A 15,386-nucleotide genomic window follows, 5' to 3' on the forward strand; every position below is an offset into this window, starting at 1 on the left:
GATGTATATGATAGAACTTCATTTTCAATTTCTTCACAACACTCTCCACTCTTGACATCCCCTTCAGACACCTTCAAATTTGTTATAATGTCACCCTTCCCCACCTACCTTTCTCATGAAAGAGATATAAATTAGGAAATAAGAGTACCTCGTAAACTTGAAAAAGAACACATCCTTCCGTAATTCCGAACATTTCTACACCTAATTGCTTTATGTTATTTTTAAGATTATTTGATTTATGAATCCAACGATGTATATGTTTTGATCTGAGTTGGAATCTGAATAGGTTATTATTTTACATTAATGAGAATAATTGGTTTTGTAACTTCATTATTAAATAAATAACATAAAAACCTTAACATCTGATTAATGAATGACAAAATTGCCATTGACAAAGCTAAAATAAACAATAAAAATTTCTACATATGAATGGATTTGAGAGTGGAAGTGTGATATAATATGCTAAGCATTGCGTAAATATTGCATGCTTGTAGCAGATCATAAAATTTAGACTAAAAAATCTATAAAGATCGATCAATAAAATTCTATAAAAATAGATATCAGAATGGGTAAAATACATTTGGACTTCTCAATCCCTAGTTTGAATTGAGTTTATGTTTGGTCTAGTGAGAATTTAGAAGTAATTTTTAGCTTGATCAATCACCAAGGGCTTGTTTGATGACATTAAATCTTTAGCTCTGTGAATTTACGATTATTGTTGCAATTGAAAGTCACTTCCAAATTCATTTCTATTCCTAGGGAGTATCGTCACCTAAATTCCAAGAAGCACATCTGGTAGAAATATATCAACTTCTTCGAGGACTTGAGATAATGAAAACGACATGATTACTGAGCTATGTCATGAGGACTTGATATTCATATAGCTATGTCATGAGTAAAGACAAATATACACTTCCTATCCTTATTTAAACAATCAACTCAATTCAATCAAGGTATAAACAAAAACAAAAACAAAATCAAAAGCAATACACCTTTAACATGTCTAAATACCCAAGATAATGTGTCCGTGGAAAAGTGATAAATCCCTCACAATTGTGGAAAAGTATGATTCAATTGAAGTTGTGAATAGCCAGACATTGAAGAAAAATATATGAAAATTTTGAACATTCTTCACGAGAGAACACGAAAACAATCTTAACCCTTCAGTTCAGGTCTCCAATGATTATCAGCATTCATAGCCTCAGGAGAACGAAAGTTTTATGTTCATCATCATCAGGGTCCGTCTAGTAGATTTAAACATATTAAAAAAAGAACAAAGAACAGGAGAGAGATCTTTGTAAGTTAAACAAATAAGATTGAAAGAGAAAATCATATACCTAACAGTGACATTGAAAAAAAATTAAAAAAAAAGGCAAGGCAACTAAAAGTTATCAAAATCAAGACAGGAAAAAGAAGTGCAGTTACAGCCTCTTCAGTTCAGGTCTCCAAATTGTTTCCGCATGGAGAATCTCGGAAGAACGAAAGTTAAATTCTTTTAATCATCCTTAGAGGCAGAATAACAAAAAACGGAAGAATACAAATTCAAACCCAAAACTCATCGTCAAACTGAATAACAACGAGAAATTGAAGACAACAGAAACCACATTCTTCGATTACAATAAACGAAAAGATGAATTTAAAACAGTTGCAAATCAGATTAAGTCTCCAACTATGAAATAAGTACCACGGAGGGAAAAGCCACAGATCTGAGACCTATGGCTTTGAAGTGGAAGATCCAAGGGGAATTTATAGAGGCAAAGTAGTAAAGTAATATTGTGGAGCCGCAAAAACCCTAGCGCCCGAATTGGGGTTTATTGGAAGCAAGCAAGCCCACCATTATCCAGCGGGCTCTTAATGAGCCTCGCTCTCGCCGTTGGCCCAAATTTTTTAGCCATACAAAAAACGAATATTTGTTTAAATTTGACTATTATGTACACGATCTTCCATATTGTTATTTAAATCTGGAATATTTGAAATCGTTTTGTAACGGCTAAATATTTTATTGGTTTGTTATATTTTTAAAAATTCTGTTTTTTTTTTATTTTATTTTATGGAGGAACTTCTATGTTGGTCATCTTCTTTAATTTATGACTAATATTTTTTCCTAACAATGACTAAAAAGTGTATAGATCTTAGTTTTTAGTTTCCATTTCTGCTTTTGTTTTTAATCTTGGGGACATCTCGGGGCAACCTTAGCCCGAGATTATATTACATAAATGCTTTTGTTCTTTAGCTCGAGTCTAGGGACAACTTTGGCCCGGATCAATGACATAATTACTTCTGATTTTAAACTCGAGGACATCTCGGAACAATCTTAGCCTGAGATTATATTACATAAATCTCAGGATAACCTTAGCCCCGAGCTGAATTAGTATGGTTCTAAATGTCGGAACATCTTGAAACTTGATGGCACGCTTCTAAGTAAAGCCCACACTTGAAGAAGAAATTGTTAGATTGCAGTCTAAAGATCCACAGTTGAGAAAGTTAGCTGAGGAAATGAGATGTGAGAAACGAACAGAATACACATTCAGAAAGGATGACGCGTTGATAAAAGACAAGGACTATGCATCCAGGCATGGAAGGATAGCATCTTAAAGGAAGCCCATAGTTCGGCCTATCTATTGCACCCTGGGAGTACTAAGATGTACAAGACTTTGAAAGCGTATTATTGGTGGTCAAGCATGATGTGAGAGATAGCCAAGTTCGTAACCAAATGCATAATTTATCAACAAAAGTCAAACCTTAGCTACAAAAGACTAGTGAGTTGCTATGTCTTTGTCGAGTCCTGAAGGAAAATGGGAACACATAACTACGAATTTCTTGTTTGGATTGCCTAGAATGCCAAGTGGCTACAATGGGATTTGGGTAGTTGTGGATCGATTCATTAAGACAACACGTGTCATCCTTATTAAACAATCCCTTCCGTTGGACAAATTGGCTACGTTATATATTGACAAAATTGTAAGCCAATACAGGACTCCAATGTTTATAGTGTCGGAACGAGATTCTTGATTTAGTTCCTAGTTTTTGCCAAAATTGTAAGACACGTTGGAAACTAAGTTATGTTTCAGTATTGCGTTCCACCCACAAAAGGATGGTCAATTTGAAAGAACCATTCGAACACTGAAAGACATATTGAAAACCTGCATTCTACAATTCAAAGGAAGTTGAGACGAGCGTTTTCCTTTAATTGAATTTGCCTTTAACAACAATTATCATTCTAGCATTGGAATGGCTCCCTTTAAGGCATTATATGGGAGGTGTTGCAGAATGTTAGTTTGCTAGGAGAAAGTCGGCTAGAGAAAATTATATGAGCCAAAGTTAGTCCAGGTGACGACAGAGAAGATAAAAATAATCGAGGATAGTTTGAAGACCGTTCACAATAGGCAAAAAAGTTGCAAGACAATCGTCGCAGAGTACTAGAATTTGAGGTAGAAGACAAAGTTTTCTTGAAACTATCACCAAGGAAAGGAGTGATTAGATTTGGGAGAAAAGGGAAACTAAAGCCATGATACACAAGACCCTATGAGATTCTAGGACGCGTGGGGCCAGTAGCTTATAAGTTAATGTTGCTCGCAGAACTGTCTAGAATCTATAACGTGTTTCCTTGTTGAGGAAGTTATGCTAGACTTATCACATTTTTTCCAAGATCAACCCCTAGAAGTACAAGAAAACATGACTTATGAAGAGAGACCTTTACGCCTCCTAGACAGAAAAGAGTAAGTACTAAGGACGAAGGTGATTCCTATGGTCAAGATTCTAAGGAACAATCATGGCATTGAGGAAGCCACTTGGGAGAATGAAGGACTGATAAGAGCTAAGTAACCTCAAACGTTTTCATCTGATTTTTGAATTTCGGGGACATAATTCCAATAAAGAGATAGTAGTTGTTAGTCCTTGATCGCGTATCGCCAACACGATGAAGATCTTGTGGTAAGGATATTGTGCGAAGGGAATACTGGTGGAAGAATGCATTTCGCAAAGGGATTACGTGATGAAAGGTCTCTACGCGAAGAAAATTACACAGTAGAACAACTGGGCAAGTTGAGCCACTTCATTTAGAAATAGTAATGTGACAGAGTTGTCAATAGGTCGATGATTGATTAGAACTTACTACCTAATCCGAGTTTAGAATAAGTGTTAATAGAGACACATGGTGTTTTAAGTTTGAACCACTTCTTGCCGCCAACAAAAGAAATCATTCCAGCATGGGAAAACTCACTAGAGAGATCTATAAATAGAGGAATTCAGGTCATTTGGAAGAGTATAAATAGAGGAATTCAGGTCATTTTGAAGTTTCTTTTTACTCTGAATTTGCTAAGTAAAAATTAGGGGTGTATCTAAGGATTCAAGACGAACGAACTCATTTCTGGTAAGGATTCCAAGAAGTGTAAAGGAGGCTCTTGACCGAGGAAGCTAGGCTAAGAAGCTAGTTGACTCTAACTGTGAGTGGTCACTATAAGAAGAAGAGGGTATGCCGACGTAGAGACGCGTCAATAGAAGCTAGGAACACATTGGGAGAGGCTATGTCGATGTAGAAACGAACGTTGGCACGAACGTCATGAGAAAAGCATCGTTAGAGTTTCTCCCGACACACTAACTGGCCGACATCGACAAAGGGTTACTATCGACGAAGTGTTTGTTGACATTGTCAACACGTTGGCATTAGGAAACTATAGACGAAGTACGTTGGCGTACATGAATCATCGACGCGGCGTTGGTTGACCTTCTGATGACGTCGCTTCGTCAGAACGACCAATTGCAACGCATAATGTCTGTTGCAGAATCCTTGTTATAATATATATATTTTTTAATTTTCTTTTATTTAATTTAATTTTTTTGTTTTCAAAGTGAAATTGAATTCGATTGAAATTCATTCAAATACTAAAAACAATAAACGTAAATATAATGAAATACCAAATGAAATAATTTATATTAAAAATAATTCAAAAATAGATGTTTGTAGTTCATAAATTACATACATAATGAAAATGAAAAACATAAACTAGAAATAGAAAACTAAACACATAATCTACGCCGGTGTCCCATGAAAGTTCCTTACGCCTTCGAACCTACAATGACACAAAATTAAGTTTAAATATATATCACTAATAATATGAAATTAAAGAACATAAAATTCGAAAATTACGTACCTCAACGAAATCAAGGTTCTCTCAAAGACCGGGAGAGGTCTTTAATCATTTTCCTCATTTCTTCCATCTGCCGAGTCTGTACTTCTATCAAGTGAATACTTTCTTCGTGCTTCCTGTTACTCTCTTCTTCTACAACCTCAAGATGAGTTTTTAACTCCTCATTAACCTTTTTGATGTGGGCCAGCTCTCGCTTGACATATGTAGATGAAGAACTGCAAGCAGCGTGTCGAGACTTTGGCTTAGGGCCCAACCCAGACATTTTGAGTAGCCCGATTGTCTACCCAAAACGGTCTCACATATCTCGTCCCTAGAGAGTGGTTGAGAACCCTCTGAGGTAGGCTGGAACTGGAGTTTCAACATTTTATTCTGCAAATAAAATTTTTGTTAATTAAGTAAAATGTGTAAATCAATTATTGTGTGAAATAAGACAAATGACAGCTTATAAACTTACATGCGCATCCGCAGTCGCTTGCGAAACAAACAAACCATCTCGAGCATGTGTTTTCTTCAATAACTTCACATGATCAATCAGATGATCCCGTTGTTCAGTGAGCTTGTGTTGTCGTTGTAGAAGCGACTTGGCACTGCTGTTGTGGTTGTAGGGCTACTTTGCTTTAGCAGTCATATCATCGACGATTGCTTCTACATGCAAACAATCAAAATGTTACATAAAAAAATAAATGAAGTGCCACTTGAGAACATTAAAAGTACTAAATCATCTGAAATTATCGAGTGTGGTAGTGGTCACAAAGGAAGTGCCAATCTTGCTCCCGATTGCTCAATCTAGGGGTGGATTGACACGAGCCTGTTCAGGATCATTGAACTTCTTGAAATGACGGTGGTTCTGTCCCCTGAACTTCTTCCACACGGTGAGCATTTAATGCTCAACAAACCGAGTAAATGTTGGATCAGTGAAATCTAGCACGAACCATTGTTGTAAAAGAAAAGTACACATGAATTAGGATTGAGTATATGTATATACGTAAAAGTAACACGTCGAACGACTTGGTACTCCAATCATTAAGAACCTTGACGTGCATCAGTGTGACAAAAAAGTTAAGGGATGAAAATTTCGAACAGTCAGGGTATAGCTCATGACAAGCTTGGTTTAATAACTTCTCAAATATATTCGTTGTCATCTCTTCTACACCATTATTGAATGACATGTCATTCTCCAGACCTTTTCTCCTCCACTGTTTCTTCTTCATGTTCGATTGGACCTCGTAAATCATGCAATATTTCCAACATTTAATTATCTTTAGAAAATAGATTACTAGTGGTTCCTTCAATATGGAAGAGGTCACTACTAGTTCCTTCATAAAAAGGGTCACAATTAGTTCCTCCATCAAATCTTTCTATACCTCTATACAAGTTCACTGGCTCTCCATGATACACCAATCCTGTATAGGAGGGGCACATTTCAATGGTTAATAAATGTCTCTCCACACCCTCTAATGAGTCCCAATTAGAATTCATACATCTCTTGTATGAACACCTTATCCGTTCGTAGTCATCGATGTGATACTTCACAACGTCTAAGAATTTGAAAACTCCCTCTCTATACTCAATTAATAACTTATTTCTAATGTTCATCCAACTCTTGTCCATCGTTAAACACCTAGAACATAAATACGTACAATCATCTTGTACTGAGGGCAACCATAATTCTAACTAAATAAACGTACCCCTACTTCTAACAAACAACTTGTATTCAAAAATAATAAAATACAGACTACCATAATTGCAGGATAATCACATCACATCAATAAAAAGTTTCAAATTCTTCAATTTAATCAATAACATACATTTAAAAATTTCATCAATATCACAATTTTAATAATAATCATTCCCTAACATATTACAATTGGTAAAATTTCATTCACATGTAGAATTTGGTTCTTAAACAATTAAATATACATTATAACTAAAAAACTCTAACAATTTCAATTTACAATTTAAATTACAAAGATATTTACTTATTCAATCTACTAAATTTTATACATTCTACAATATACATTATTCCCTAACATACACATATAATATTTATACAATATACATTTTTCCTTAATATACACAAAAAAAAGAATAAAATGCACTGTTTTTACCAGTAGAGACAAACCAAATAGATGACGAGACGAGAATGGTGGGTGGCAATCGGTGACGACAACGGACGCAGAACAACGAACGACAGACGGCGACGACAGTGACAGCAGCGATCCTCTCCTCTTTTTTCTTTCTTTCTCTTCTCTCTTTTCTGTTTTCTTCTTTGCGGGCATCTGTGTGTTCTATGAGTGCAGAACTAAATTGAGAGGGGATCTCTCGACGTAGCTAAAAAACATTAAAAGATCCATTAACTCGTGATGTCGTCACTTACGGTGTCGTGGGTTCGTAACGAACTGACAATGAAGTCACTTATGGTGTCATGAGAATTTTATCAAAAGCAGTCAAAACGTCACACATCTCGTGACACTAACTACCACATGTCGATAGAGGTTTGACTTCTCACGACACCATGTAACCCAACATCGTGCTATAGTTGTCAGAAATTTTTAAATGTTCAACCTTTGTAGACGCGATCAAAGCAACGTCGGTAAAAGGTCGACCTCTTACGATGCATTGCATGCAATGCTGGCAGTTAGGAGGAAAACGGCGACGCGTATGTGCATGACATCGTGAAAAAGTCTATATTATTATTATTTAGATTAAACATTTTCGCGACTTCTTCTCGCTCAACATCGTGGAAGCCGCACCCTCTGCCGACGTTATTTGTGCGACGTTGCAATAACTTCCTACTTTCGATGTGTTCTTCACGGCATCGCAAAAATGTTCTTACAACATCACTTTTTTCGATTTTTTGTAGTGGGTTCTCCTTACAAATGTTTCTAAAAGGGAAAAGAATTTCTAATAGATATTTGAATTTTTAACCCTATTTCTATGGAAAACATGATGATGTGAATTTCCTCTTGTCGTCAAATTTTCAAAATATGTACATGAATGAATAGAAAATCTCAAATGAGGTAGTAAGTTAGTCATGCAGTTATGTGAACTTCTAAGAGAAAGATAGGTTTGAAAACCAATTCCTCTTGACCTTATATGGTAAATATGTTGTAACATGTGACTTGTGATGTACATTATTGATGAGGTTAGTATTATTCCGAAAAATAAAAATGCTTGTAAGATATTAAAAAGCTAAAATGAGAATATCTTTGTACTCTATGCGATGTAATGCCTTATCCATGCTGTGTAATCTAGGATAAGATGCTCTATTCTTGCTGTGTGATCTAGAATAAAATGCTCTATTGATGTTGTGTGATTTAGAATAAAATGCTCTATTGATGTTGTGTGATCTTGAATAGGATGACATCATACTTGCTGTATGATCTGGTATGAGATGTCTTTTGCTTATTGTGCGATCTGGCATTGAAAGACACTTTATGCATGAGGGAATTGATGGTATTTGTCAAATGCGTTGATATTTAATCGTTCGACCATAATCTAGCAAAAGAGTGCATGTGGTAAATGATTGAGCTAAGGAGAGGGTACAAAGACGTAATTGAATATGAAGAATAAATATGCGAGAGGCATATGTGTGCTAAATATTGTGAAAATTTATTTACTTTTTCTATAATGCTTGACTTGGCAATTGGTTATGTTAAAATAAACCAAACTTGATTTATTTAAGTTGTTTGATAAAAGATCCCATTCACTAGGCGTTTTTGTCTAACCTTTCAAATGTTTTGTTTTATCTCTGCCCTAATAACGAAGGACATCCAACGTTGAACTTGTAGTCTTGATCTGCCTACCGTGCCTCCTCAGCCCATCATTTTGGTAATTGCCACTATCTACTCGCATAACAACGTTTGAAGAAAGAACGTCGAGACAGATGGCTATTTCTGATGTTGTTTTTCATACGTCGGAACATGGTGAAACCAATGATTTAACATTATCTTTTCCTGACGTCTCATAAAGGGCATCGGAAAACAAGAAGCCATTCTTGATGTCTGGGTCTAAGACATCGAGAATAGTTCACAATTAAAATAAATATATAATATTTTCCAACATCCCATGAATAGCATCGAGAATGGAGACACCTATTCCCGACGGTTCTCGTCTGGCATCAGAAATAGGTAACATAGTGCCCGATGGCTTGTATGGGGTGTCAAGAAAAACTCAAACATTAATTACGTTTGAGCAAGATTCCCGATGCCACATGCATGACGTCGGGAATGACTATACCTGTTCTCGATGCCATTAGTGATTCGAAGGGAATGTTTCAAACTATTCCCGACTAATCGATAATGACATCGAGAATAGGGAGGAACTTCTGATGTCTTCGTGGTGTGTCAAGAGTTCCCTTATATATTTTGTTTCAGTTCTGCGAAAGACAGAACTGAAATTTGAAGAGAAGGAGAGGAGAAGAAGGAGAAGAAAATGACTTCACCGCCCGCTGTGACTTGCCCTCGTCGTCGCCCTGGCAGTCTTTCCATTTTGGTATGTTTCAAACCATTTCTTGTAAAGTTTTGAAGTTAGTTTATGTTAAGTTTAAGTTAGTTAGTTTATGCTTATAGTTTTGTTTTTTTTTTTTTTTAAGTTAGTTTTTGAATTAGTTTTAGGGTATTATTTGATTTTAGTTTTTGAATTAAAATTTTGGAATGTGGGTTGAAAATTTGAAGGGGGGTTATTTGAGAAAATGGGTTGGGAAATTTAAAATTTGAGTTAAAAATTTGAAAATTTGAGGAGGAAGAGGATTTAATTGAATATTTGAGAGGGGGGACGAGGGCTATTATTGTTTTAAAAATTCTGTAATTTGTGTTGAGAATCGTTTTGACGATCTTGTAGTTTTGGTAGGCTTTAGCTCAATTTTAGTTGTTTATTTCTTAGTAGTTTAGAATAACTTTGTTGCAGATTTGAGACGGTTATCCTGCAATTATGGTAGCCTTTTTAGTTTTGAATTTATTTGTATTTTTTAGAGTTTGAAGATGTAGTAGTAATGTAGCTTCTAAGGTAGCGTTGTTGGAAGGAGTGGATAGTATGCGAAGAATGAAGTTGTTTGTGGTTAATTAGGTTATGGTGGCTATCCTGCACTTATGGTAGCCTCTGGAGTTTGAAGTTAATTTTAGTAAAAAAATTTGGAGATTGTTTATTCATGGGATTAAGTTTAAGATGTGAGAGGAGGAATATACTTCTAATCAAACCTATTTATGTGTTAAGGGCTTTAACGATGGACAAGGGTTGGATGAAACTTAAGAATAAGTTTTTCATTGAGTATAGAGAGGGAGTGACCCAATTTTTAGAAGCTTTCAAGTTTCACGTTGATGCCTACAGACGAATAAGGTGCCCATGCAAGAGATGTATGAATTCAAATTGAAACTCATTAGAGGGTATGGAACGACATCTACTTACTATTGGAATATCCCCTTACTACACAGAATGAGTGTATCATAGAGAGTCAGTTAGCTTTAGAAGTACAAAAAACTTGATGAAGGAACTAGTAGTAACCTTTTTTATGAAGGAACTGGTAGTAGCAATTTCATGAAGAAGATGATATGTTTGATATGTTGAATCATTTACAAGCCCCGATTGAATAGGAATAGGAAACATAGGAAAGTCATTTGGAGGATGAAATACCAAGGAATATTAGGATAGATATAGAACAAGATACAACAAACATATTTTATGACTTATTGAATGAAGCACGTAATAAGTTCTACCCCAATTGTTCTGAACTTTTCTTCTTGAATTTTTTGGTTAAGTTGATGCACGTCAAAGTTTTAAACGGTTGGAGTAACAAGTCCTTTGACATGTTGTTAGAACTCTTAAGAGCAACATTTCCAATGTGTAGTAGTACTCTCTCTAGTTCATTTTATGAAGCCAAACAAAAACTTCGTGACTTAGGCTTGGGATAAAAGACTATTCATGTGTGTAAGTACGACTATGTATTGTATTGGAAAGAGTTTGTCGATTTGTAACATTATCCGACATGTGGCGAGACTCGGTATAAGGTTAATCATAACAGATAGAAAATTTTTTCATATAAAGTAATGCGTCGCTTTCCTTTGGTACCGAGATTATAATGCTTGTTTATCTCGCAGAAAGGGTCCATTGACATGAGATGACATGGGGATAAACGTGTAGAAACAGATGATGTGTTGAGACATCCAACTGTGCAGAAGGATGGAAGCACTTTGGTTGTGAATTTTCTGATTTTGCTTCTAATCCACGGAATGTATGTTTGGGGTTAGCTTCAAATGGGTTTAATCAACTTGGTCATATGAGTACCTCATATAGTATGTGGCTTGTTGTGTTACTTCCTTACAATTTGCCACCATGGAAATGCACGATAGAGACAAATTTCTTTATATCATTGCTTATACCCGATTCTAAATCTCTTGGTAGGGAAATCGATGTGTATCTCCAACCATTGATTGAGTAACTGAAAGAGTTATGAAATTTTGGGGTGCGTACGTATGACTCTCTTACTGGTCAGTTCTTTCAGCTACATGCAACCTTGTTGCGGATGATTAATGACTTCCTGAGTATGATGACTTATCAGGGTGGAGTACAAAGTGGTATTAGGCATGTCCCATATGCATGGGTGGTAGATCATCGTTCGAGGGTATGGGGTAGAATATCTTTCATGGGACATTGACATTATCTTTCAGAGAACCACGTGCAGTGTAGAAGTAGGCTACACGATGGAAAGGTAGAGCGTAGGCTACACGATGAAAAGATAGATCGTAGGCCTCCTCTAATGGTGATGAATAGGCAAGAAATCTTAGAACAGCTAGATCAATTGGAGTTTTCAGTTATGAGTAAACATCCTTCAATAAAGGATAAGAAAAGAAAGAGAGCTCTTGATTGGACAAAGATAAGTATTTTTTTCAAACTTCCTTACTAGTCGAGACTATTGTTACGTCACAAACTTAACGTAATGAATATTGAAAAGAATGTTTGCAACAATTTGGTTGATACAGTGTTGAATATCGAAGGAAAAACTAGGGATACCACGAATGGTCAGTTGGACCTATAGGATCTGAAGATAAGAAAGGATTTACACCTTATAGAAGTTGGTAATTGATTGGTCAAGCCACACACGAGCTACACGTTGACTAGTAGCAAGCGAGTTGAGTTTTGCAAGTTCCTGAAATCAGTTAAGTTTCTTGATGGATTTGTTTTTAATATATCACGATGTGTGAATGAAAAAGAGGGGAAAATATCAAGTTTCAAAATACACGATTATCATGTTTTATTACATCTACTGCTACCTATTGGTATTCGAGCATTCTTACCAAAATACGTGTACACTGCTATTACCAAACTATGTAGCTTTTTCTGTAATTTGTGCGCCAGAACCATAAGAGTAAGTGAGTTGAACAGGTTGCAAGTAGATATCATAATCATACTTTATAAGTTGGAAAGAATATTTCCATCTGCCTTTTTCAATGTTATGGTACACCTTGTCGTTCACTTACCATATGAAACCAAAGTTACTGGTCCAATTTCTTACAATTGGATATATCTCATTGAAAGAAGTCTAAGTACTTTGAAATAGTATGTCTAGAACAAAGCACGTCCCGAGGGGTCCATTGAAGAAGCATATGTGATGAATGGATCGAGCACCTTTTGTTTGCGTTACCTAAGTGGTATTGAGACTCGATTCACTAGAGATGAGTGAAATGATGATACCATTCCAGAGGACAAGGTGATTGGTAAATTTAAAATTTTCAAGCAAAAAGTACGACCATTAGGTGCGTCAAGTCTTCGAACTCTATCACAGGAAGAGAAATGTCTCTTCCGTTGGTATATCCTCAACAATGTAGACGAAATATCGAAGTATTGCAAGTAAGCATTTCTTATCTTCGTATTTCTTAGGTATAGTTGTTCAGTATTTGTTATACATTGTTGTTATATAAATTAAACGCATAATCATCCTCATCATGAAACATTTGGGTTAATACATCGGTAAGCTCAAAATGTTATCGATTGTACAAAAGACATCAACGATGATTCCCTAAATGGTTTCGAACACAGGTATATAGCGTGCACGTATGACATGTATGCACTAACGTATTTGCACGTGAACGTATATATTCATTGTCACATGAATTTCAGATTATAGAATTGCGTGAGACATAAAACCTATCTCACGATTTCTTCTCACTTGCGATGGGACCATCACTTAACATTCATTGTTATAATGGATGCATTGTGGGTGGGGTGAGATTTCATACGTCAGATCGTGATTCTTGGTGCACTACATAAAACAGTGGAGTTATGGCAATTGGTGAAAGCAATGTAAGTGGAAGTGCTGACAATAATTTCTACAGTGTTTTGGACGAAGTGTTGCACGGTCAATATTCGATGGAGAGAAGTTTTGGCTATTTAAGTGTCGGTGATATGACATCGACGTCAACAAAAGTCAAAGGACACATGTGGAATTAGGGTACAAAGCTATTAACACGTCCCATTTTTGGTTCGTCGAGGAATGATAATTCTTGCAACGGAAACACATCAAGTATTTTACCTAGATGTCCCAAAAATGGTAGTAATTGAAAAGTTGTCCAAGTGGTCTAGAATAAGCATATATGGGACGTGTCCGAAGTGGATGATGTTGAGAATGAGTAACTAAATATACTCGAAAGCGTTGTCGGTCATCGAGTGGATGAACATATTGAGGATGACACTCTGTGTAGAAATGACATCCCACAATTGTTGAAAGATCGATTGTGCGTCATGTTGTTAATGACTTCATAGGCGATGGGGATTTACAATTGTCACATCAAAGCAGAACAAGCGATGATGAATGGTAGTGATGAACCACGTACCCACATATTTATTTAGGTTATATTTCAAATTTGATTACGTGTTTGTATTTGCTTAATAGATGTTTGTTTTCTATGTCCACATGCACTATGTCATCACTCCCGAGCAGTTTCAACGAGACAGATGCGATGTTCCTCGAGTTCATAGAGGATCTAAATAACCCTGATGGAGGGTCGTCATCGGTGGGAGACAATTTGGGTGTGTCTAATGGTACGTTAACTCACAATTATTTGAAGTTCTTTCTCACATTAACTTGATGTTTTAATTTATTCAACAAATATTCTCAACCATCTTCGACTCCGACTCCTAGGAGACGTACGCAGTCTCAACTCCTAGAGTTGGAGTGCTACGTTCACGCCAATGGGAGGATTTTGATGTCGATAGCCCTTGGCGTGGAGAAGCCTATTTCGCCATACACTGTTCGATTCAACCAGGCGATAGGCATATGTAGAAAGACATTTCTAGTTCACAGCCTTAGGTAGGCGAATATAAAAAGAGAATACATTGAGGTCATCAAGGGTGACCTACAGGTACGTCCATTACACATTTCTGTTTTCATTTGAAACATATTTATGTTAACCAAGCTAATGTGTTGTTTTTTGTAATGTGTAGCATTTTTTCATTCTTGATTTCAACAATTAAGCAATGAATAGGTTTATTGAGCATCACATGCTTAGTACCTTTAAAGAGTTCAAGGGCGACTGTCACAAGCACTTCAAAAAGTACACGAACCTGAGAATGCACATGCCAACCCACCACACATATTGGTAAGATGTATGAAGGATTGACACTACCTCTATGATCATTACATGAGCCGTGCATTTTAGGTGAACAACGATACACTTTGTAATGGTTAATTATGTTTTCAACTTTTATATGTATAAGAAATAGACAATATAATTGTTTTCATGCAGGAGAAATCATGGACCAACAAGGTTGCTAAACAGAAGCAACCTTACAATCATAGCAACGGGTCGAAGTCGTTTCTACAACGATAACACGAGCTCTCTGAGCAAAGAGGTGAGTCGATCGATCCTGTGGAGTTGTTCCAGCAAACACACGTTTGAGACCGGACTTTTGTATTGCAGGCCGCAGAAGATGCGCATGTAAGTTATTCAAGTAATACTTCTACCCTTATTTGTCATCTTTAATTTATTTGTGATTTACTAACTTAGTTTCTAAATTTGTTGCAGAATCAAATGCTGGAAGTCTAGTTCCAGCCTATCCCAGATGGTTCTTAGCCACTCTCTAAAGACGAGATATGTGATGCTGTGTTGGGTAGACGACCGGGCTACTTTAAAGGCCTTAGCTAGGGACCCAAGCCTAAGTCCCGCAAAACGACTAGTGTGACCAGTGCCTCAACCTCGTGTTTGCAATCCATGGTAGAGCTCTAATTACAAGTCAAGCTTG

General features: G+C 36.3%; 2 non-coding genes across 2 annotated transcripts; both read right to left on the reverse strand.

Annotated features, from left to right (window-relative positions):
* Nucleotides 1–1,157: 1,157 nt before the first annotated feature.
* Nucleotides 1,158–1,241, reverse strand: LOC127144335 (small nucleolar RNA Z159/U59). The gene has a single exon (XR_007815989.1). It is a non-coding gene; the product is annotated as a small nucleolar RNA Z159/U59 (small nucleolar RNA).
* A 185-nt stretch (nucleotides 1,242–1,426) lies between these two features.
* LOC127144334 (small nucleolar RNA Z159/U59) lies at nucleotides 1,427–1,513 on the reverse strand. Its single transcript, XR_007815988.1, has one exon. It is a non-coding gene; the product is annotated as a small nucleolar RNA Z159/U59 (small nucleolar RNA).
* Nucleotides 1,514–15,386: the final 13,873 nt, after the last annotated feature.

Source organism: Cucumis melo, chromosome 1 (genome assembly GCF_025177605.1).
Source record: "Cucumis melo cultivar AY chromosome 1, USDA_Cmelo_AY_1.0, whole genome shotgun sequence".
In the NCBI taxonomy this organism is placed as follows: Eukaryota; Viridiplantae; Streptophyta; class Magnoliopsida; order Cucurbitales; family Cucurbitaceae; genus Cucumis; species Cucumis melo.